The sequence below is a fragment of the Pollicipes pollicipes genome, unplaced genomic scaffold (assembly GCF_011947565.3).
Source record: "Pollicipes pollicipes isolate AB1234 unplaced genomic scaffold, Ppol_2.1 Scaffold_6138;HRSCAF=7277_pilon_pilon_pilon, whole genome shotgun sequence".
Classification (NCBI taxonomy): Eukaryota; Metazoa; Arthropoda; class Thecostraca; order Pollicipedomorpha; family Pollicipedidae; genus Pollicipes; species Pollicipes pollicipes.
The window spans coordinates 4907396-4929432 of record NW_023596818.1 but is presented as its reverse complement, the minus strand read 5'-3'; the positions used below and the strand labels follow the sequence as shown (position 1 = coordinate 4929432).

The 22037-nt window shown below is 47.4% G+C and overlaps 7 non-coding genes across 7 annotated transcripts; 2 read left to right on the top strand and 5 right to left on the bottom strand.

The window, feature by feature from the left end:
* Positions 1-5459: 5459 nt before the first annotated feature.
* On the bottom strand, positions 5460-5531 carry TRNAP-UGG (transfer RNA proline (anticodon UGG)). Its single transcript has one exon. It is a non-coding gene; the product is annotated as a tRNA-Pro (tRNA).
* A 2744-nt stretch (positions 5532-8275) lies between these two features.
* TRNAP-UGG (transfer RNA proline (anticodon UGG)) lies at positions 8276-8347 on the top strand. Its single transcript has one exon. It is a non-coding gene; the product is annotated as a tRNA-Pro (tRNA).
* A 4089-nt stretch (positions 8348-12436) lies between these two features.
* TRNAP-AGG (transfer RNA proline (anticodon AGG)) lies at positions 12437-12508 on the bottom strand. The gene has a single exon. It is a non-coding gene; the product is annotated as a tRNA-Pro (tRNA).
* Positions 12509-13614: 1106 nt separating this feature from the next.
* TRNAP-AGG (transfer RNA proline (anticodon AGG)) lies at positions 13615-13686 on the bottom strand. The gene has a single exon. It is a non-coding gene; the product is annotated as a tRNA-Pro (tRNA).
* A 753-nt stretch (positions 13687-14439) lies between these two features.
* On the top strand, positions 14440-14511 carry TRNAP-UGG (transfer RNA proline (anticodon UGG)). The gene has a single exon. It is a non-coding gene; the product is annotated as a tRNA-Pro (tRNA).
* A 4116-nt stretch (positions 14512-18627) lies between these two features.
* On the bottom strand, positions 18628-18699 carry TRNAP-CGG (transfer RNA proline (anticodon CGG)). Its single transcript has one exon. It is a non-coding gene; the product is annotated as a tRNA-Pro (tRNA).
* A 2540-nt stretch (positions 18700-21239) lies between these two features.
* Positions 21240-21311, bottom strand: TRNAP-AGG (transfer RNA proline (anticodon AGG)). Its single transcript has one exon. It is a non-coding gene; the product is annotated as a tRNA-Pro (tRNA).
* Between the last annotated feature and the right edge of the window lie 726 nt (positions 21312-22037).

The window sequence follows — 22037 nt, the reverse complement described above, 5'->3', positions numbered from 1 at the left end:
ATGTTCAGGTGGTAAAGTACGGCTATTTCACCTAAAAATTCGGAGCAAATCCGAAGGATTTTGATGCAACTGTTCTTACGAATCAAACTGACGCGTCTGATTCACCACTAGCGAAAACTGCAAAAGGGTGTCATACTCTTGCTAACCATGATCTTGAGTTTTCAGGCGGAAGACATAGGCTGGTTGGTTGCAATAATTGGCCTTAAAGCATGTATCACCATCGAACGAAGACATCTCCGAGCGCACAAGAGCCACGGACCCTTGGGCATGTTCGACGCATGCGACTACCTCTGACAGCAATAGCCGGGCTCGTCCGGGATTTGAACCCGGGACCCTCTCGCACCCTAAGCGAGAATCATACCCCTAGACCAACGAGCCGATGTCATATCCTGGAACGTCCCAATGCTGATCCGCGCCGTTACTTTCATATCGGACGGTGCATGGCTCCGAGCACACTGGCCACACCCACATAGGATTGTGTCGTTGCAGGACCCGCCCCGCGGCCGAGTTTCTCTGTTGCCGGCACAGTATCACACGCCTGCCGCCGCCGTTAAATACTAAGCCGGTCCCAGTGCCTACCCGCGAACAAGAAACAGACTCGATTTCCCAGCCCAGCCAAACAGTTAAAAGGGGGCATGGTCTAGGGTATGAATCTAGCCTCGGGTGCGAGAGGTCCCGGGTTCAAATCACGAACGAGCCCTTTTCTTGCTGTTAAAAGTACTTGCATGCTGATTCTATATATATAGAAACGCATCTGAGAGTTTTGAACCTTCTGTGACTCATTAGCCCATTAGCCCTTTTCATGCAAGCACTGCTGAACAGAGAGCTAACGATACTGACCGCATTAAGCCTTACATGTTCTGAACATCGGATGCCAGCAACATTTTGCCGATTTCCTGTCCAGGGTACCAAAAAAACCCAAATTTCCCGTGTTGGAAGCGTTTTTGCTCCGTCGTTAGACATTTCTTCGTCACGTCAGGTTTCGGTCATTTACGATTGGTAGTCGTGAGGTGAAATACATTCAGCTGTGATTCATTTGTCATTTACTTTTGAGTCGCTGTGCGGTGTAATTTTCCTTTTTTTGAAAAGCAAATTTGAATAGATCATTACTGACTTCAGTTTCACTTGCAAACGCTGATATGGATGCATCAACAATGGTGGAAAGCTTTTGAATTGCATCAACACTGTGTTACAATAGCTCGGTTTTTTTTACCTTGATCGCCCGCAGTCCTGAGTGGCAGAACTTAGTGAAAGTGTGCAGGAACAGAGCCATTGACGTACCATATCCAGTCAGCAACTTTTTGGGCTGCGACTTTTACCCCTGTAACTCTTATCAGTGATTTTCTTTTGTCGCTGTTTACCGATGCTTCGATGCCCTCAAAAACCATATGCTTGACGTCGCGACTCGGGGCTCCGCTCTCTACCACTTCGAGAAGAGACATGACGGTGGGCTGTATCAATCAGCGCGGCCGCCCACAGTCTACCACTTCCTACCAGCAATCTTCTGATCAGATCCCCAGAATGTCAAAAAGCGAGAAACTAAATGGTTTGTTCACTGGCGTTTCGTGCCCCAGTATCTCTCAGCTTGTTCTTAACAATGAGCTGGCCAAAAAGGATCGCTTTCTCACTGTACGACTCTGTTCTTGCAGGTCGGGTACTGATCAAGGAGAACATGACAAAATGGTACGAAGGATGTGGTGTGAAGTTTGCACGATCATCTCATGTCATTTGGACTTAATCCTTCACCCTTGCAAACTGTCGTTAAAAGGAGTGGGCCCCAATTTTTGGAAGGCAAGTTTTGGATACATCATCATTGATTTCAATAACACTTTTAGTGATGCTATGGATCAATCAACAATAGCTTTTCAATGATAATTTTACCCCTAGAACAACGAGCCGATAATCCCGTTCTAAACACCACCATTCTGGGTCGCACCGTTTATTTCCGCGACGGTTTTAGGTGCGCCTTTCGCACCCATCCCGTCTCAAAAGCTCCTAACGTAATGCAAGGTAACGTGCCGTCATTTGGGGACAACAAACTTAGTAACCCAAAGACCGGAGTATAAAAGGATGGACCTCAGAGAACAGGGGGGAAACGGCTGAGAACGCAATGAAGAACAATGCACAGGGCAGGATGAAAAGGTGTGCACAGCGCACGAATGGGCAGGATATAGGGCACAGGACTTAGGACAAAGGGCAGAGATCCAAAGACTGAAAACAAGATTGGAAGAGAAACGACGGAGTATGAGGTTAACAACAGGCCAGAGAACAGAAACAAGCAGGATCTCCTCTGCCTAACATGCTAGTTCCGTCCCGCTCAAGACCGGACATGACCGGCCATGCCTTTTTTCTTTTGTCCTTTTGCCGGGGTGTGCCTCCTCTCCTAACCATTTCTTCACATGCATCCCCTCTAATTATTTGAAGCTTGCATGTCAATGCAACCCCAAAAGTCACGGCCAAGCTTGGTACTAGGGCTGTGCTCCCCCACTACAGTCTGTAGCTAGCGCTTTACGACATTACCTTGTAAGACGACAGTGGATGTGACCAGTGTGCCCGGAGCCGTGCACGGTGCGATGTGAAAGTATCGGCGCTGCCCAGAATTGTGACGTTTTATGTCTTTTTACCGGCTCGTTGGTAGGCGGGTATGATTCTCGCTTAGGGTGCGAGAGAACACGGGCACAAATCCAGAATGAGACCGGGTATTGTAGTAAAAAATTATCGCCCTCCGATGCGTTGTGCGAAAGCCTATTTAAATTTCTGGGCCCTTCCGCGCCCCGTCGAATTCTGAGTTCAAAGATATATCCGCTTCATAGACCGATGTCTTAAAGCCAACTCAGCAACCCACAGGATATGCCTACCAGCACAAGGTTAAAGCTCTGGTATAAAGGGCATTTTCCACCTTCGTGGCATATTTGGAAAACATACTCTAGTGAAATCTCAATACCATTTACGTATAACGACAGCATTGGGTAGTGTTACTGCAGCATCAAGACATAATATGTATTATGTGAATGTATTATTTTCGTATCCAAATGACGCTGTCAGTGCTTTGTAACGGCAATTACGCATCTTTCCTGCGCTCACGACCAACGTCGCCATGACAACCACCGTCACACTGCGACTGGTAAGAATACAAGAATGTTTGTTTCCGTTCCCAAAGCCAATTGCGCCTCGAAGAGAGCCGTTGGGATTGTCAAAAGGGGAGAAATAAAGGCATAGCAAAACGTATAGTTGAGTTACCGCAATGATACCGGATGGTTGTCATGCTTGCTTTTCCTCTTTTTTTCCAAAACGTGTGCTTCAAGCTTCCGTATAATTTAGTATCCAGGTTTTTTTTATAAATTAGTGTTACGTTGAAAACGCAGGGCACAAAAGATGTAGTTTTTAGTGGTGAGCAAGCAGTGAACTGACATTCTCTCGAGGGAGCGGCTAATTCACATCGAAATTCTGAACTATCCAGAAAGATTTCGAGAAAACTGACATTACTGTCCACCTAGTACACGTCTGATCTTTAAAAAAGTGAGCAGGACAAAAGGGCGGGATGCTTCCTTTTAAGAAGCGTGGTAAGGTCGAAGGAACAGCGGCAAAGATGACTCTCTAGTGATAACAATACATGATTGACGTTGATGAGGTGAACACATTACGCGCAATTGCCTTTGCATGTACCTGTGACGTTTACCCTTAAAAGCAGTGTGTTCCGGAGAGCACCACAATATATAATAATTATTACAATGAACAGCTTGTGTTACTTCATCGGAGAACCTAAAGATATCATGATTGGTTGTCGTGAGCTTTATATTATTGTTGTGTCTAGTTAGTAGTTGCAGCTATTGTTTTGGCACAAGATTGGTTGAAACATCTTATCCTCTCTGGATTATCCCTATTTCAATATTACTGTTTATTTATGTATATATATATATATATATATATATATATATATATATATATATATATATATATAGATATTTGTATATTTGTCTATACATGCGCATATATCGGCAATAATTTCATTGCATATTTATGAATAATGTTTTTGTTAGTGTTATATATATATATATATATATATATATATATATATATATATATATATATATATGCCGTGTCCGGGTTAGAGTTGTCCCTTGCCAGCCTGCAGGCCCGCAACAAACAGGCTTAACCCGGCATTGACCGGGCTTCTCAGCGGCATAACACTGACCGGAGTGGGCATAGGTCGGCCTCGTCACGACCAAGAGCACGGCCAAGGCTGGTCGACGTTGTCAGCCGTTTACGAAACTTGGACACATCGATGCAAAACATCAATATAGTTTTTTCTCTTGCGTAGTTTGCGTGAAACGACGGTTTAAAAACACCTTGGCGTGCAAAATGACATAATTTTGTGACACTAAGAAAAGTAAACTACGTTTATGTCTTATGTTGTCATGTTGTTTTATGTTACTTATGACAACTGCGGGTTTCTCAGTGCTGGTCTTGGAAAATTGGACCGACGCAATAAATAGCTTTGTAAAATCGCTACAGCCCTTGCATGTGAAACTTATATTACGATAAAGCAGAAAATACCTAGCAGGAATGCAAACTATGCTTCTGGGCATGTGCGGGCTTTTTCTTAAGCAAAATGTCTGGCGGGGAAGGATGAGAATCAAAATTTTTGGTGTGGGACGCGCGCGGGCTTTCCAAATCCTCAAACGAAGCAGCGCTAACCTGGGCTCTGATCAAGAAGAATGCGAAGAGTTTGGACGCGATGGGTTGGAGTTAGCTTGCAATATATGCATAATATATTGTCTTCCATCGTTTGAACTGAATCTTTCAGACTAAACCGATGTTTTTAACCAATGGTTTGAGGTGCAAGCCTGCGTATTTGGTTTGGGCAGTTACAATGGGTTATTTTTATACCTTGGGCAAAAGTGAATATGCCTACAAACTCACAGCGAAAAGGCGCAGAATGGCGCAGAAACTCATATGCACTTCTACGCCTCGAAGGAATGGACGAGAACCTCACAGTACCTTCCATACCTTACCATACCTTACCTACTGTACGGCCTCGAGCACACTGGCCATACCGACCATCGTCTCATCAGGGCACTGCATGAGGTGCTGGCTTAAACGGTCGTAAGGAAGCCCTTGTAGCCCCGGTAGCTGAGCTACGCCGTGACAGTTAGGGTTGTGTTGACGTATAAGATTCAGACTCGGCTAACGTGACTTGACCAAGCTATACCTAACGACAAAACAAAAATACGCGCGGTGTGAAAAGGTCCGGCTATTTTGATGGCCGACGAAAAATTATGGTCCTGCTATACCTCATGTGACGTTGGAGCATTTCAGGCCAAATACGGTTAGCGTGGTTAATTTGGTGTTCAATAATACTTGTGTGAAAGGCGCTCACGAGACCCACGAGCTTCAGGACACTCGGATGTGCTTTTAAGTGTAGAGGTAGCACGCGGGTATTTCTGACAGCAAGAACCGGGCTCGTCCGGGATTTGAACCCGGGGCCTCTCGCACCCAAAGCGAGAATCATACCCCTAGACCAACGAGCCGATAGTAACGTCCAGAGCTTCCCAGTTCTGGGCCGCACCGTTACTTTCAACGTGTACACGTGACGGCTTTGGTCACTCAGTCCGCTTCCAGCACCAGTTCATAAGCTCACAGTATAAGGTTACTAGTGACGCCATTTGGGGACAAGAAGTTTGGTAGCCCGCAAGCCGATGTAGAAAATGAACTGAGACAGGACAGGACGGGAGGACAGGACTGAGGACGGAATGTGGAAAAGCGTACAGGGCGGAATAACAGGGTGTGCACGGCAGACGACAACGCAGGACAGAGAGCAGAGGACTTGGGGAAAAGGGCAGAGATCCAAGTGCTGAGAACAGGATCGGAAGACAAAGGGCTGCACATGAGGCTGACAAAAAAGAACAACAGAGAACGGGATCCTGTCTGTCCTGCCTGCCCCGCCTCGGTCCCGCATGGCCCCATCACGCCCCAGACGGAAAGTAACCGGTCAGGCCTTGCGTGTTTTGCCTGTTTGCTCGTCCTGCCTTCTGTCCTAACAGTTCTCGGACATGCATCGCCATAAAAAGTTGAAGCTTGCACCTCAATGCAACCCTGATAGTCACGCCCAAGCTCGATTACTAGGACTAAGCTAGCTGTGGGCAGTCTGCGGCCAAAGCGTCCTATGTCGTTACATCGTAGGTTGATACGTGTGGCCAGTGTGCCCGGAGCCGTACGTCTTACGATAGGAAACTGACAGCGCGGCTCATAATTGGGACGCTACGGTGCGTCCCATCAACTCGTTGGTCTGGGGGTATTATTCCTGCTTAGGGTACGAGAGGTCCACGGCTCAAGTACTGGACGAGCCCATTTATTGCTTTTAAAGGTATTTGCCCAATACTTCGTTGAGCAGGAGTGCATATGGATTCCTGTGCATTTTCGCTGTGAGTTTGAACGTTTATGTGTTTTTTGCCCAATGTTTAAAAACAACCCATTGCAATATACCAAACCATGTCCATTGACCTACAGCTCAAACCTAGAGTTTAGAACGCAGGTAAAGGTTGAAGGACTTAGTGCAAGCGACGGAAGCCAATGCGTATTATATATTGTATGCTACACTCCAGCCCATTGCGTCCAAACTCTCCGCGTCCTTTTTGATCAAGGCCCGGCCCCAGGCACGTTACAGGCACAAACAGGCTAGTCAAGCGTGGTGGTGATAGTGCCGTTATCGTTGTCGTTGCCTTCGTCTTCGTCGTCGTCGTGACGTTGACGATAATGATCATCATGATTATTGGTGATCGTGATAATGATAACCATCGCCATCATCAAGACCATTTTGACGATGATGACTGTTGATGTGATGATTGATATTGATGACATCATCATAACAACAACCGATGTAATGGTGCTAATAAGAATAATGGTAAGCATGATGTAGTAATAATAATAAGAAGAATAGAGAAGAAAAAGACGAAAGAAGAAGAAGAAGAAGAGAAAGGAAGAAGAAGAAGAAGAAGAAGAAAAGAATAAGAAGAAGAGAAAAGAAGCAGAGAATGAAGAAGATATGATAATGAAAGAAAAAAAGATGAATGAAAGACGAAGAAGCATAAGTAAGATTATCATCACCATGGTCTCCGTCCGTCGTCGTTCGTCGTCATTCGTATTTTAATTTAATGTCATTATTAATCCGCTAGTAGTAGTATGACTATTTTCATCAATGTTACATTGATCATTATTATTATTATTGTTATTATTATTATTGTTAGCATTATTATTGGTGCTAAGATTATTTTTTCATCAATATTATTGCTGTAATGATAATAATAATAATAATAATAATAATACTGCTACTACTACTAACAATTATTAATATCGTCATCATCACCATCATCATCGCCATCATCCTCATCATCACCACCACCAACACCAACACCACTATCATTATCACTATCATCATAATCATCATCCTCATCATCATCGCCGTCGCCCAACACCACCACCATCATCATCATCGGCAACAACATCATCTTTATCATCACCACCACCACCACCACCACCATCGTCATCTTATCCTCCTCCTCCTTCTCCCCCTTCTCCCTCTCCTCGTCCTCCTCCTCCTCCTCCTCATCATCATCATTATAATCACATCCGACGTTATCAAAGTCATTATCATCAGACGGGCGGGTCGGCCTCGGGTTGCTTCAGCATCGCAGCATCTGCAGGCATTCAGTTAGCCGACGTCAGATCAGACAATTCGACACATGTCGACGGCTTCTGCGGGCCCTGTCTAACGTGGGGGAATCACATAAGTCCGGCGAGATGGCTCCCCTGATGGCGAGACAACGTGACTCCAAAAAGGAGGTGGGCCGGGCACAGGACGTCGTTCTCGTCACTGGACGTCAAGGGGCGGAGGTTAAGGTGAAACGCAAGCTAAGTGGGTCGCCGACAACCCCGCGTGGGACAGATGACATTAATGCAGCGTGGCTCTGAGTGCCATCTTGGTCACTCCAACCAGACACTCCCTGAACGCTCCCCACCACGGGGCGACCGCAGGGACGTACCGCCACGTGACAGACCGCGGCACGCGTCCTCGCAAGACACGGCACATCATGTCGGTGACGACGGGGCTGGAACAACACGAAACGCCAGGCAACGCCGTGAGGCGATGATGTGGTCAGTGACGTGAGATCACCTCTTGGGACGATGGGTGTGACAAGTGTGCTCGGAGCCGTACACCGCACGATTTGAAAGTGACGGCGCGGTTCAGAATTGGGACGTTACATGCGGTCTCGTCGGCTCGTTGGTCTAGGGGTATGATTCTCGCTTTGGGTGCGAGAGGCCCCGGGTTCAAATCCCGGACGAGCCCGGTTATTGCTGTCGACGGTACATGCCCAACATTCCGATGCATAAAATGCATACTCCATCTGAGCAGAGGGGAACACAACGCGACGCCAAGCAACGCCGTAAGGCAATGATGAGATCAACGGTGCTCCGGCTTCGCGCCAACTCGAGGTGGATGGCACGAGACGTAGTGACACACACGTGACCAGCGGTGTGTAGACCTTGACGTGCAACATACAAGGGAACGGAACAGTCGATGCCAACGTCCAGATCCAACGACATGTCTCTGACCTGGAATGGTGGCTGAAATGGCAGAAGGCCCTCCACAGACTGGTGGGGGAGTTCGTTGTGGCGCCGACGCCTACCGCACGTGCCGATGACCCCGTGCAAGGTCCTCCTGCCTATGAAGTACTCTGTAGGGAGAAGAGCAAGGTTGGCACGGACGCCCTGGCGGACACATCGACGATACCCCTCGTCCACTATCAACCCTGTGATGTGACTCCACTCGGGGACAACTACTACAGGCGGCTCGTCGGTCCCCGTTGTGGTCAGCAGCATTCCGTCTCCATACACGCGGTACCTCACCTTCACTAGCGGCGAACCCACCGGCAGAAGGGAGCCATCTCTCAGTGACCCGAACACCCGCAGGACGCCCTACGCAGTGGTTAGTATCAGTAAGTGCTGGTCGGAAGCAATGCCGGCAGCTTTCGACCCAGCCTTGAGGACTGCGTATTGAAACGGTGTTACAACTTTTACCTCACGCCTCCGGACCGGCGCGAGACACGACTTCGCCCAATGACAGTTCGAGGAGTCTCGAGAAGTAGTGCACGTGTCCCGTCGTCGGGTTGTCTAACGACTTTTTCGTGAGAGGTTTCATGACTAACTATGCATCGAGTGAAGGCACAAAACAGTACCTATTTATTTAAAGGTCACAAAACTAACACATACACAACATCCAGTATTCGTGCTAAGACTCCATCACATCTAACGAAGAGAATGCACGAGCTATCCGGACTTCTGCAACGCCTAGGCAAGGAGGCGAGTGTTCCATAATTCTCTTTAATTCCCTGCAATCAATATGACGTAGAGAATTACTGCGGTGCCCAAACAGAACACTAGCCTCACCGTTCGTCGTCTGCCTCCCTGTCCGAGTCGCGGGCCTCATCTCCGATGGGTTCTTTGGAGTGCCGTGCTTCTGCCCTGGGACGGGGAAAACACTCCAGTTACCATCTTCATAAAAGGATTATGGGGTAGAATTGTGCTGTACGGGTACAATTTTTCAAGAACTTACCTCGAACCCGGTTGCCCAAAGGAACGTGTAACGATAGTGTCATACGCCCGTAAAATTATATTATTTACATGGACATCTGAAGTGAAAAGTCGCTCCGCACTTGAACAAGCATGCATTGGGTGTCATAAACCAAGATGATTAGAATATGGAGTAGACATTCACCCTGCAACTAAAGTGAAAGAAAAGGTGCTTAAGTCCGTCGCAAAATTAGCAGTGGTGATCAAAGAAGAGCCAGCGCAAGGCCACGAAGAGCACGGAGTAAGAGATGATATGGACGAGAATCAGCCTGCAGTTAAGTGAGTTCGTTTTTGTTATTCGCTTCGATAAAGGCATGCCACCGAAATATCAACGCATCTACATCTCTATGTCCCTGGTTTTTCTCCAAGGAATATGGCTATTTCTGCTGTATTATCTATGTACGTAATGTTCCTTACAAATGCGCGTAACAAATTGCATCAATCCAGAAGTGGTCGCCAAGATGGCATAAAAGTGAAATTATTTATAGGTAAACTTAGTGGCGAACTTATGATTTGCGCGATAATTAATTCAAACACTTCTTACAATCACATTTTAATTCGTTAACATACAGACATCTTACAATTTTCAACATTGTTCTGCTACTCGCAGCAGTAAACAAAGCTGTGTGGGATGATAGCAGTAATAGCTTTATTTGTGGTATAAGAACCAGGAAAATGGAGGTACGGTTGCGTTGATATTTGTTGTTACTTCAACACAAGTTTTATTTTGCTATTCTTTTTCATAAACGCATGTTGCCGAAATATCAAGCCATCTGTGGCTCTATTCTCCTGAGTAATCTTCGAGAAAAAAGGCTATTACCATTGTCTTGCCTATGTGCGTAATGTTCCTCGCCAATGCACCGAACCGCTTACATGAAGCTGCGTGGTTTGTGGGTTCATACCCTGAGCTTTCCTATACTACCCGTGGAAGCAATTTGTATCTCAACGAAAAAAGATTCCGGAAAAGCTGTGTTTATCCTAAACCTAGGTTGGGTATTTTCTAAACGTATTTCATGTCGGTCCGCGTCATAGTAAGAAAGAAAAACACGATCTCGTGAATCCACGACATATAGGGAAAAAGATAGGCTTTCATAACGATTTGCCAACTTTGTCCACCAGAAATATTGGCATATATTCATGATGCGTACAAAGCTACCATACGAAATGCAGTTGCATTTGTTTTCTGACATAAACGTACTCGTCCGTCCTTATATGATCGCATAGCTTCCTAGCTCAACAATTTTTCGCTGCAGGCTGATTCTCGTCCTAGTGATCTGTTCCTATGCTCTTGCGTGGCCGTGCGCTGGCTCCTCTTTGATCACCATCTGCGGGTTTTGCGACGGACTAGAGAATCTTTTTGCTTTACTTCATCTTCAGAGTGAATGTCTACTCCATGTTCAAATCAGCTGCGTTTATGAAACGCGATGAATGTTTGTTCAAGTACGGAGTGACTTCCCATTCCAGATGCTTATGTAAATAATAGAACTTTACGGGCCAAGGACACCATGGTTACACGTTACTTTGGGCAACCGGATTCAAAGTAAATTCTGGAAAATTGCTCCGTACAGCACAACTCTACGGCACTCTCTTTTTATGGAACTGGCTACTGGTGAGTTTTCGCGTCCCAGGACGCAAGCACGGCACTCCAAGGAACCCATCGAAGACGAAGCGCGAGGGTCGGGCAAGGACACAGTCGACGAACGGCGAGGCTGGTGTTCTGTTTGAGCACCGCAGTAATTCCTTACGTCATATTCATTGCAGGGAATTAGAGAGCAATATGTCGCGTTCGCCTCTTTGCCTAGATGTTGCAGAAGCCCTGATGGCTCGTACATTCTCTTCTTTAAACGTGGCGGAGTCTTGGCTCGAAAATTGATTGCTAAAAATGTGGTGGCTCCTTTACCTTCCTTAAATAGATAGGCATTCTTTGTGCCCTTGCTCTATGTTTGGTTAACCATGATGACCCTCACGTGAGAGCCAATAGATACCCGACAATGGGACACGTGCGCCACTTCTCAAGAGTCCTTAAACTGTCATTACGCGAAGTTGTGTCTCGCACCGGTCCGGAAACGTGAGGTAAAAGTTATAACACCGTTTCAATACGCAGTCCTCATGGCTGGATCGAAAGCTGCAGGCACTGCCTCCGACCAGCACTCACTGCTACCTACCACTGCCTGGGACGTCCCGTGGGAGCTCGAGTCGCTGAGAGAGGGCCCCCCTCTGCCAGTGGGTTCGCCGCTAGCGAAGGTGAGGTACCGCGTGTATGGGGACGGAATGCTGCTGGCCATAACGACGACCGACGAGCCGCCTGTAGTAGTTGTCCCCGAGTAGAGTCACACCACAAAGTTGATGACTGATGAAGGGTAACGTCGATGTGTCCACCAGGGCGTCCGTGCCACCCTTGCTCTCTTCTCTGCAGAGTGCTTCATTCATAGAACGACCTTGCACAGGGTCGTCGGCACATACTGCAGGTGTCGGCGCGACAACAGACTCCCCATCGGTCTGTGGAGGGCTTTCTGCCATCTCTGCCACCATCCCAGGTCAGAGACACATCGTGTGTTCTGGATGTTGGCATCGACCATTCCGTTCCCTTATATGCTAACGAGGAACGGTCTAGACGCTGCTGATCACGTGTGTGCTACGTCTCGTCCCGTAGATCCCACCTCGACTTGGTGCGAAGCCAGAGCACCGCTGATCTCAGAATGGCCTTACGGCGTTTCTTGGGGTTGCGTTGCGTTCCTCTCTGCTCAGATGGAATACGCATCCTATGCATCAAAGCACTGGACAAGCACATTTGACAGCAAGAACCGGGCTCGTCCGGGATTTGAACCCGGGACCTCTCGCACCCTAAGCGAGAATCATACCCCTAGACCAACGAGCCGATAACACGTCCCGTAACGCCCAATTTTGGGCCGCACCGTTACTTTCACATCACATAGAGTAGGACTTAGAGCATGCTGGCCACACGCACCATCATCTCACAAGGTGACCTCGCGTCACTGGCCCCATCATCGCCTTAATGTGTTGCTTGACGTTGCGTGGTGTTCCGGTCCCATCGTCACCGACAATGCGAAGATATGCCGTGCCTTGCGAAGACACGTGCCGCGGCCCGTCACGTGGCGGCACATCTCTGCGGTCGTCCCATCGTGGGGAGTGTTCTGAGAGTGTCTGGTTTGAGTGATCAAGAAGGCACGCAGAGCAATGCTGCATTAATGTCATCTGTTTCACGCAGGGTTATCGGTGACCCTATACGAGCTACCATTGCACCCTAACCTCCACCCCCTGACACTTAGTGACGAGGGCGACATCCTGACCCAGGCCCACCTACTTTTTGGAGTGACCTTGATCAGGGGAGTCATTTCGCCAGACTTATATGATTCCGCCACGTTAGGCAGGGCCTGAAGAAGCCGTCGACGTTTGTTAGATTGTCTGATTCGAAGCTGGTTAACTGAATGCCATCAGGTGCAGTGATTGTGGAATAACCACGAGGCCAACCCGCCCGTCTGATGATTATGATTATGACGATTATGCTAACAACGATGATGATGATGTTGATCCTGTTGATCATCATCAACACCACGACGACGACGAAGACGAAAACGACAGCATTGCCACCACACCAAATCCGCCACACCATTAACATGACGACACCATTACCACCGCACTTTACTAGCCTGTTTCTGCTTGTCCGCGACCAAACACCACCAAGAACAGCGCGAAGTGTTTGGACGCAATGGGCTGGAGTGAAGCTCGGGACGCACTTTATACGGTTCTATCGTTTGCACTGAATCTTTCAGGCTAAACCTGTGTTCTTAACCTAAGGCTTGAGCTGTTAGGCGGCGGACATGGTTTGGTTAATTGCAATGGGCCGTTTTTAAACATTGGGCAACGAAGCGTATTCATTCAACTCACAGCAAGAAGGCACAGCAATTGATATGCACCTGTACGCATCGAAGTATTAGACAAGTACCTGTAACAGCAACAACTGGGCTCGTCCGGGATTTGAACCCGGGACCTCTCGCACCCTAAGCGAGAATCATACCCCTAGACCAACGAGCCGATGAAGCAATCGATAACGCCCCAATTCTGAACCGCGCCGTTACTTTCACATGGTATGGTGTACGGCTCCGAGCGCACTGGCCACACCCATCGTCCCACAATGTAATGGCAAAGAGCGCTTTGGCCACAGACTGTCCTTAGGAAGCATCGAGTACATATCCTCGGGCTGAGCTGCGACCATTGGGGTTGCATTGACGTGCAAGCTTTAAATTATTTGTGACGATGCATGTGGGGGAACCGTAAGGAAAAAAGGCAGGACCAGCAAAAATACAAAAGACAGGGGAAGGCCTGACCGGTCACTTTTCGTCTGGAATGGGATGGGAGCAGACGATGACTTGGCAAAGCAGGGTAGGCAGGACCGACGGAATCCTGTTCTCCGCTCTTTTGCCAGTCTCACACTCTGCCATTTCTCTTCCGATCCTGTCCCCAGCACTTGGATCTCTGTCCTTTTTCACAAGTTCTTTGCTCTCTGTCCTGCGTTGTCGTCTGCCGTGCACACCATTTAGTTCTGCTCTGTACGCTGTTGAACATTGCGTTCTCGGTCGGGTGCTCTTGTCCTGTCCTGTCTCAGTTCATCTTCTACATCGGTTTGCGGGCTACCAAACTTTTTGTCCCCAAATGACGTCACTAGCAACCTTACATTGTGAGGTGATGGAATGGTGCTGGAAGCGGACTGAATGCCCTGAACCGCTGCGTATACATTTTGAACATAACGGTGCCACCCAGAACTACGACGCTCATTAATGTGCTATCGGCTCGTTGGTCTAGGGGTATGATTCTCGCTTTGGGTGCGAGAGGTCCCGGGTTCAAATCCCGGACGAGCCCCGTTCTTGCTGTTAGAGGTCCTCGCGTGCTCCCTCTATGCATACAAGATAGGGGCACGAATGCTGACAGCATTATGCCATGCTCGTCGCGGGCGCTGCGTCGGGGGCGGGTTAGTGAATCTCGGTCGTGAGTTTTTTGTCTTGGTACTGGTCGTAAGAACAACTTTTGTGGGCTGCTTGACATACGCAACGCAGCGATCGCCAGTTTTTGTGGCAGATTTTTAATGTCAAAGCACAATATGCTGTGAAACTCATAGTGTCATGAATCTCTTACAGAAACCTGCCAAGGACTGTTGAGGATGTCAATACTGCATTGTCGACCTATCATTGCTTGCAGTGCTGCAGTCCTGACACTGAGATCATGTGATGTGCACAGTAGTTACACGTTTACACACACTCTTGTTCACCCAAAATTGGCTGCACAGTGTCTTTATTAGTTACTACATAGTGTACATGTGGTAAATTAATTGTGACTAGAAATGCAGTTGCATGCGAAACCTCATGAAGTTGTAACATTGCTATGAATTGATTGCCAACACATTGTTATTGCCATTGTAAGGATGGTAAGGTTGAGCTACCAAGAATGTTTTTCTTGCTTAGGATTATTTATGCAATTACTAGTTAACCCTGATATAGCCATTGTGGTACAACGGCTCGCTGGTGATAGTCCATTGACGCTTTCAATCAAACCAGTCATTCATAACTTATAACCTGTTTTCTCATAGGCTTGACATGGAGTAGTCAACACATGTGGTAAATCGTGTCATGGCATGGGTCAACAGAGTCATCGTGGCACTACATCAGTGCTGTTCTGTGGTATGGCATAATGAACAATGAGACAGCTTTTTCCCTTCAATTCAATCCAATTCCTTCATCAAAGAATGGGTCAAGCGTGCATTCTTGCAATGACTCCGCATCTGATATATGACTGGTCAAAAGCACATGATGCAATATACAAATCACTTGGCGACCGCCAAAGGATGACAAATGTCGTGGTCATGACGACGGCAAAATCTGCTGAAGGCTGCTGTTGGCTGTTATGGGTTAGGGGTACCATTTGAGCGTTAATTCAACCCGCGCATCACGGGTCTGTGGGCTTAAAAGCGGCACCCCCACTGGCATAAATGACATCGGTGTCAATGAACGTACGTGATTGGCACCGCGGTTGGCAAGGGCAGTCACCGAGAAGCGTATTGGTTAAAATTTTGATCCAGTGCGTCACCATAGACCATGTGACACTTCCGTTTCTCAAAGCCAGAGTGCGCTTCGAAAACAGCCACTGTAGTGAACGCCGTAGGTAGTAACTCCAAGCCATATTGTAATGTCTCGTTGAATTCGCAGGAAAAAAGATGCACATGTTTTTTGTCTGAGCGGAGTGGTTCCGGCAATCGCAGTATTTATTACTTAAGCTTTTTGACAAATAAGTCTCCTATAAATTTTAACATACGTTCGTTTGGGGTAGGCGGTCAAATAAGCCCCGAGGGTTTTCTGGAAAAGCTTGCGAACGCAGCGGTGTAGCCGCGCCGAATTCTGCATTGCTGCAGACAATTTGATAGCAAATCGCTGGATATCAAACATGTATATGTACCTTGTGAGGTCGCGGACCTACGGCAGGTTAAATTCAGGCCATGACATCGATACAATCGCACCTGATGCAACAGCGGATGGTTAGGCGAGGCCATACATCTCTGAGATGCTTTCTTAGGCAACACAGAAATTGACTTAACAGATTCCACTGGCCTAGGTTCAAGTATGAATGTCAGACCAACATAAAAACCAACCCGTGTATTACTCTGTGGCTTGCTGTATGAGGTAGTTAATGGTGCTCAGTTCGTGTTTATTGCTAACGGGAACCGCATTATACACTTTCCATAGACATCTAAGGGTCAGACAAGATCACTGACTTGAAATGGCCAAGGTATACATTTGGTTTTTAAGAATATACTGCCTAGCGTAATCTTTGTCGCTTTTTCAAAAGCAAAACTCAAAAACTTAGAGCAGTCTGATCTGATTTTGGTCACCATGAAATTCCATCCGGACGCGTGTTAACATGCGCTCGGGTAGCCGGATAGATACCCTTTGCTCGGCTTGGAGATCAAATTTACCCCACTGATATGTCAGGAACTAAGAAAGGTAGAAAACACCAAATTTACAGGGTTTCTTGACCTGTACGTGAACTCATCCAAGTCAAAGTTTGAGTTTCCTAGGTCATGACCTTCACGTAAAATAAGGTAAAAAAATTCAAATTCCAGGCTGGTCTCCAAAGTGCCCCCAGAACCTAGGCAACTGTTTCTAAGCAGAAGATAAAAAGTTCATTTGAGGTCAGTGGCCTTGTTTGACCATTTGAAGTTCATAGTGACCAAAATCATTCAAGACTGCTCTGAGTTCTGCATTTAAATAAGCAATAAAGATTACGCTAGGCAATATGCTCCTAAAACAGAATGTCGACCCGGGCCATCTTAGGTCAATGACCTTTTCTGACCTCCAGTCAATGGAAGATGCATAATGCGGTTCCTGTTGTCAATAAATTTGAAATGAGCACCACAAACTATCCCATACAGCAAGCCCCAGAGTAATAGATCAGGCTGGCTGCGACCTTGGTCTGACCTTCATACCTGACCTTAGGTCAGCGTAATTTGCTCATTCAATATTTAAGTTGTGGGGCGCTTTGGAGACCAACTTGTGGTTTCTAATTGACCCGAGGGTCATGGCCTAGTAATCTCAAACTTTGACCGTAATTAGTTCGTGTACAGGCAAAGATATCTGATGAATTTGGTGTCTATAGCTCTCTTATTTCCTGAGATATCAGGGTGTGTGTGTGAAATTGACCCCCACACGAGCGAAGGGTATCCAACCGGCCATCCGGACGCGTGTTAACATGCGCTCGGGTGGCCGGCTAGATACCGTTTGCTCGGCTTGGAGGTCAAATTTACCCCACTGATATGTCAGGAACTACGAAAGGTAGAAACACCAAATTTACAGGGTTTCTTGACCTGTACGTGAACCCACTCAAGTCAAAGTTTGAGTTTCCTAGGTCATGACCTTCACGTAAAATAAGGTAAAAAAATTCAAATTCCAGGCTGGTCTCCAAAGTGCCCCCAGAACCTAGGCAACTGTTTCTAAGCAGAAGATAAAAAGTTCATTTGAGGTCAGTGGCCTTGTTTGACCATTTGAAGTTCATAGTGACCAAAATCATTCAAGACTGCTCTGAGTTCTGCATTTAAATAAGCAATAAAATACGCTAGGCAATATGCTCCTAAAACAGAATGTCGACCCGGGCCATCTGAGGTCAATGACCTTTTCTGACCTCCAGTCAATGGAAGATGCATAATGCGGTTCCTGTTGTCAATAAATTTGAAATGAGCACCACAAACTATCCCATACAGCAAGCCCCAGAGCAATAGATCAGGCTGGCTGCGACCTTGGTCTGACCTTCATACCTGACCTTAGGTCAACGTAATTTGCTCATTCAATATTTGTGGTGCCTAAGAACGCATTTCAGGGATGTATGGTTTCTTCAAACACCCCGTTATTGTACCAGATTGAACGATTCCCTAGAAATTGCCTTCGCTGAGACCATGGGCTGACTTTGACCTGTCACAAGTCAGCGACCTTACAAGGTACGCCTAAATTTTTGATGTCAAACGATCCGCAATTCAATTGTCTATAGCCACGCAAACCGTTCGGAAACCATTCTAGAAAAACCTTTGAGGGAGGGGGGAAATTTGACCATCCGCCCGAACACTTGTCAAATGAACGAGGAATGCAATATAAATGTGTTGCTGCCATAGTGGTGAGCGGGAGGGCCAATGAGATCTATCCCGCAGAATGGGTTACCTCAGTTAAAAGTTCTGGGCTATTTAGAACGATTTAGAGAAAGCTGCTCGTGTCCATTATTTTGTACGCGTCTGATCTAACAACAGCGGAAAGTACAAAAGCGTATCATAACCCCTATAACCCAGGCCTCGAGTCTTCCGTCAGGAGACATGGCTTGGCTGGTTGCGATGAACAGCATTTCAACATTGGAGTATCAAGCGAAGACATTTTTGAACTCTTATAAGCTATTCTTACCATAGGACTTACCCGACGAATGAAACCACCTCCAACAGCAATAACCGGGCTCGTCCGGGATTTGAACCCGGGACCTCTCGCACCCGAAGCGAGAATCATACCCCTAGACCAACGAGCCGACAAATACACTCGTAACGTCCCAATTCGAGGTCACGCCATTACTTTCACATCGCGTAGTGTGTGGCTCCAAATACACTGGCTACATCCACAATCGTCTCACAAGGCAATGGCGTAAAGCGCTGGCTACCAGCTGCCGTGAGGGAGCAGAGCCACGGTATCCGGAGTTCGCCGCGATCATTGGGTTGCATTTACCTGCAGGCTTCAATTTTCCTCTGGCGATGCACGTGTACGAGCCATTAGTGAAGAATGTATGTTTGTTTGGCGGGATTGCAGTTCTGTACATGTCGATTGATTTTATTCGACACATCATGGCGTGCAATGTTCAGTAAAAAAAGCCGACTCACAAGGTCTCAATAATTTCGGTCAAGAAAATCAATTGATCACATCACAAGTCTGTATCACAAGTATTTTTAAATCACAAGTCCTTTTTCGCAATGGGCTGGCGTCTACATTGTCTGCATCATTTCTTTTCTAAGTCTCTTCATTCTTCGTCAGCCTTATCACATAATCGCGAGATTTATCTGCTCGCAGTCTCCAAATTTCGTTTGGATGGATGCTATGGGTCGCTTTGAAACGTACAAATACTGAAATTCAAAACTCACAGGAGCGAGGTGCAGAAATGCACGGAAGCTCCACGCATTGTGAAGCATGAAAACAAAAGGCGTAACGACTCATAACGGCAAACGGGCTCGTCCGGGATTTGAACCCGGGACCTCTCTCACCCTAGGCGAGAATCATGCCCCGAGATCAACGAGCCGATGGATCCCTTCGTAGCGTCCCAATTCTGAGCCGCGCCGTTACTTCACATCGCACGGTGCACGGCTCCGAGCACATTAGAAGCACACGCCATCGCCTCACAAGGTTATGGCGTAAACCGCTGGCTACAGACTCTCCTTCAGGAGCATAGGCCTAGTAACCGAGCTTGGCCGAGCTCGATCTCGCCTGAATCGAGCTTAGTAACTGGCATTGCATCGGCATGCAAGCATTAAGTTATTTCAGGCGATACCAGTCTAGGAACCGTTAGGACAGATTAAATGTGTAGGAACCGTTAGGACAGATTAAATGTGTAGGAACCGTTAGGACAGAAGGCATAACCAGACAGGACAAAAGACAGAACAGGGCCTGACCAGTCACGTTGCGTCCGGGACGTCATGGAACAAGACGAGCAGGACAGGGCAGGCACGACAGCCGGCGCCCTGCTTTCAGCTTTTCTCCACTCGTTTGCCAACTTCATACTCCGCCCTTTCTCTTCCGATCGTATCCTCAGCACTTGGATCTTTGCCCTTTTCCTTAAGTCTTCTGCCCTCTACCCTGTGTTGCCTGCAGTACAAATCTTGAAAATCTTTCTTCAATTCTACCCTGCACGTTGTTCCACAATGCGCTCTTAGTTGTATCCTGCTATCCTGTCCTGCCTCAGTCCTTTTTCTGCGTCAGTTTGCGGGATACCAAACTTTGGGTCCCCAAATGACGTCACTAATAACCTTACCTTGTGAGCCTATGAGATGGTACTGGGTGCAAACTGTGTGCTCTAAACCGTCACCAGCGCAATTTGAAAGCAACTACGTGGCTCAGAATTGGGACGCTTTTAATGATATTATCGGCTCGTTGGTCTGGGGTATGATTCTCTCTTCGGGTGCGAGAGGTCCCGGGTTCAAATCCCGGACGAGCCCGGCTATTGCCGTCAGAGGTACTTGTATGCGTCGGGTGACCCCTATGGTGAGAAGGGGTTATGAGTTCAAAGCTGTCTTCGCTTAATACTTAATACTCCAATGTTGAAACGCTGTCCATCGCAACAACCTCCTGTCAACTGGAAGACTCAAGTCCATGGGTACAGGTAGCATAACACCTTTTTTGTGTTTTTCATTATTATTAGATCAGACGCGTACAAAATGTGGACACGAGCGGTTTTCACGACGTTCTTCTAAAAAGCTCAGCATTTTTAGGTGAAGAAACAGATTCTTTGGGATAACTTTCATTGGTCTCCCTCTCACCCCTATGAAAGCAGCACATTTATGCTGCCTTCCTTGTTCTAAGATGACCGCTATTTTACACGCGCCCGGGTGGCCGGTTGGAAACCCTTCGCTCCAGTGGGATTCCTTTTAAACCCTCCCTCTGAGATCTCGGGAACTAAGAGAGTTAAAGATGCTACATTCAGAGGATGTGTTTGCCTGTACGTGAACTCACTTAGATCGATGTTTGAGATTCCTAGGTCATGACCTTCGTGTCAAATGGGGTCAAACAAAGTCAGACTCCAAGTTGACTTCCATACTGCCACCAGAACTCATATATGTGTTCTAAGCGAATTGCCAGATGCGCATTTAACGTCAATGACGTGTCCGATCTAGCAATAATGAAAAGTACAAAAAGGTGTCTACCCCCTTTAGCCCTGGTCTCGAGCCTTCCAACGGAAGAGGCGGGTTGGTTGAAATGAACAGCGTTTACACATTGGATTATTAAGCAAACATAGCTTTGAACTCATAACCTCTCCTCACCATGGCGCTCACCCGCTATGTGCGAGCATCTCTGATAGTAATAGGCGGGCTCGTCCGGGATTTGAACCCGGGACCTCTCGCACCCTAAGCGAGAATCATACCCCTAGACCAACGAGCCGATAACACGTCCCGTAACGCCTAATTTTGGGCCGCACCGTTACTTTCACATCACATAGAGTAGGACTTAGAGCATGCTGCCCACACGCACCATCATCTCACAAGGTGACCTCGCGTCACTGGCCCCATCATCGCCTTAATGTGTTGCTTGGCGTTGCGTGGTGTTCCGGCCCCACCGTCACCAACAATGCGAAGATATGCCGTGCCTTGCGAAGACACGTGCCGCGGTCCGTCACGTGGCGGCACATCTCCGCGGTCGTCCCATCGTGGGGAGCATTCTGAGAGTGTCTGGTTTGAGTGACCAAGAAGGCACGCAGAGCAATGCTGCATTAATGTCACCTGTTTCACGCAGGGTTATCGGTGACCCTATACGAGCTACCATTGCACCCTAACCTCCGCCCCTTGACACTTAGTGACGAGGGCGACATCCTGACCCAGGCCCACCTACTTTTTGGAGTGACCTTGATCAGGGGAGTCATTTCGCCAGACTTATATGATTCCGCCACGTTAGGCAGGGCCTGAAGAAGCCGTCGACGTTTGTTAGATTGTCTGATTCGAAGCTGGTTAACTGAATGCCATCAGGTGCAGTGATTGTGGAATAACCACGAGGCCAACCCGCCCGTCTGATGATTATGATTATGACGATTATGCTAACAACGATGATGATGATGTTGATCCTGTTGATCATCATCAACACCACGACGACGACGAAGACGAAAACGACAGC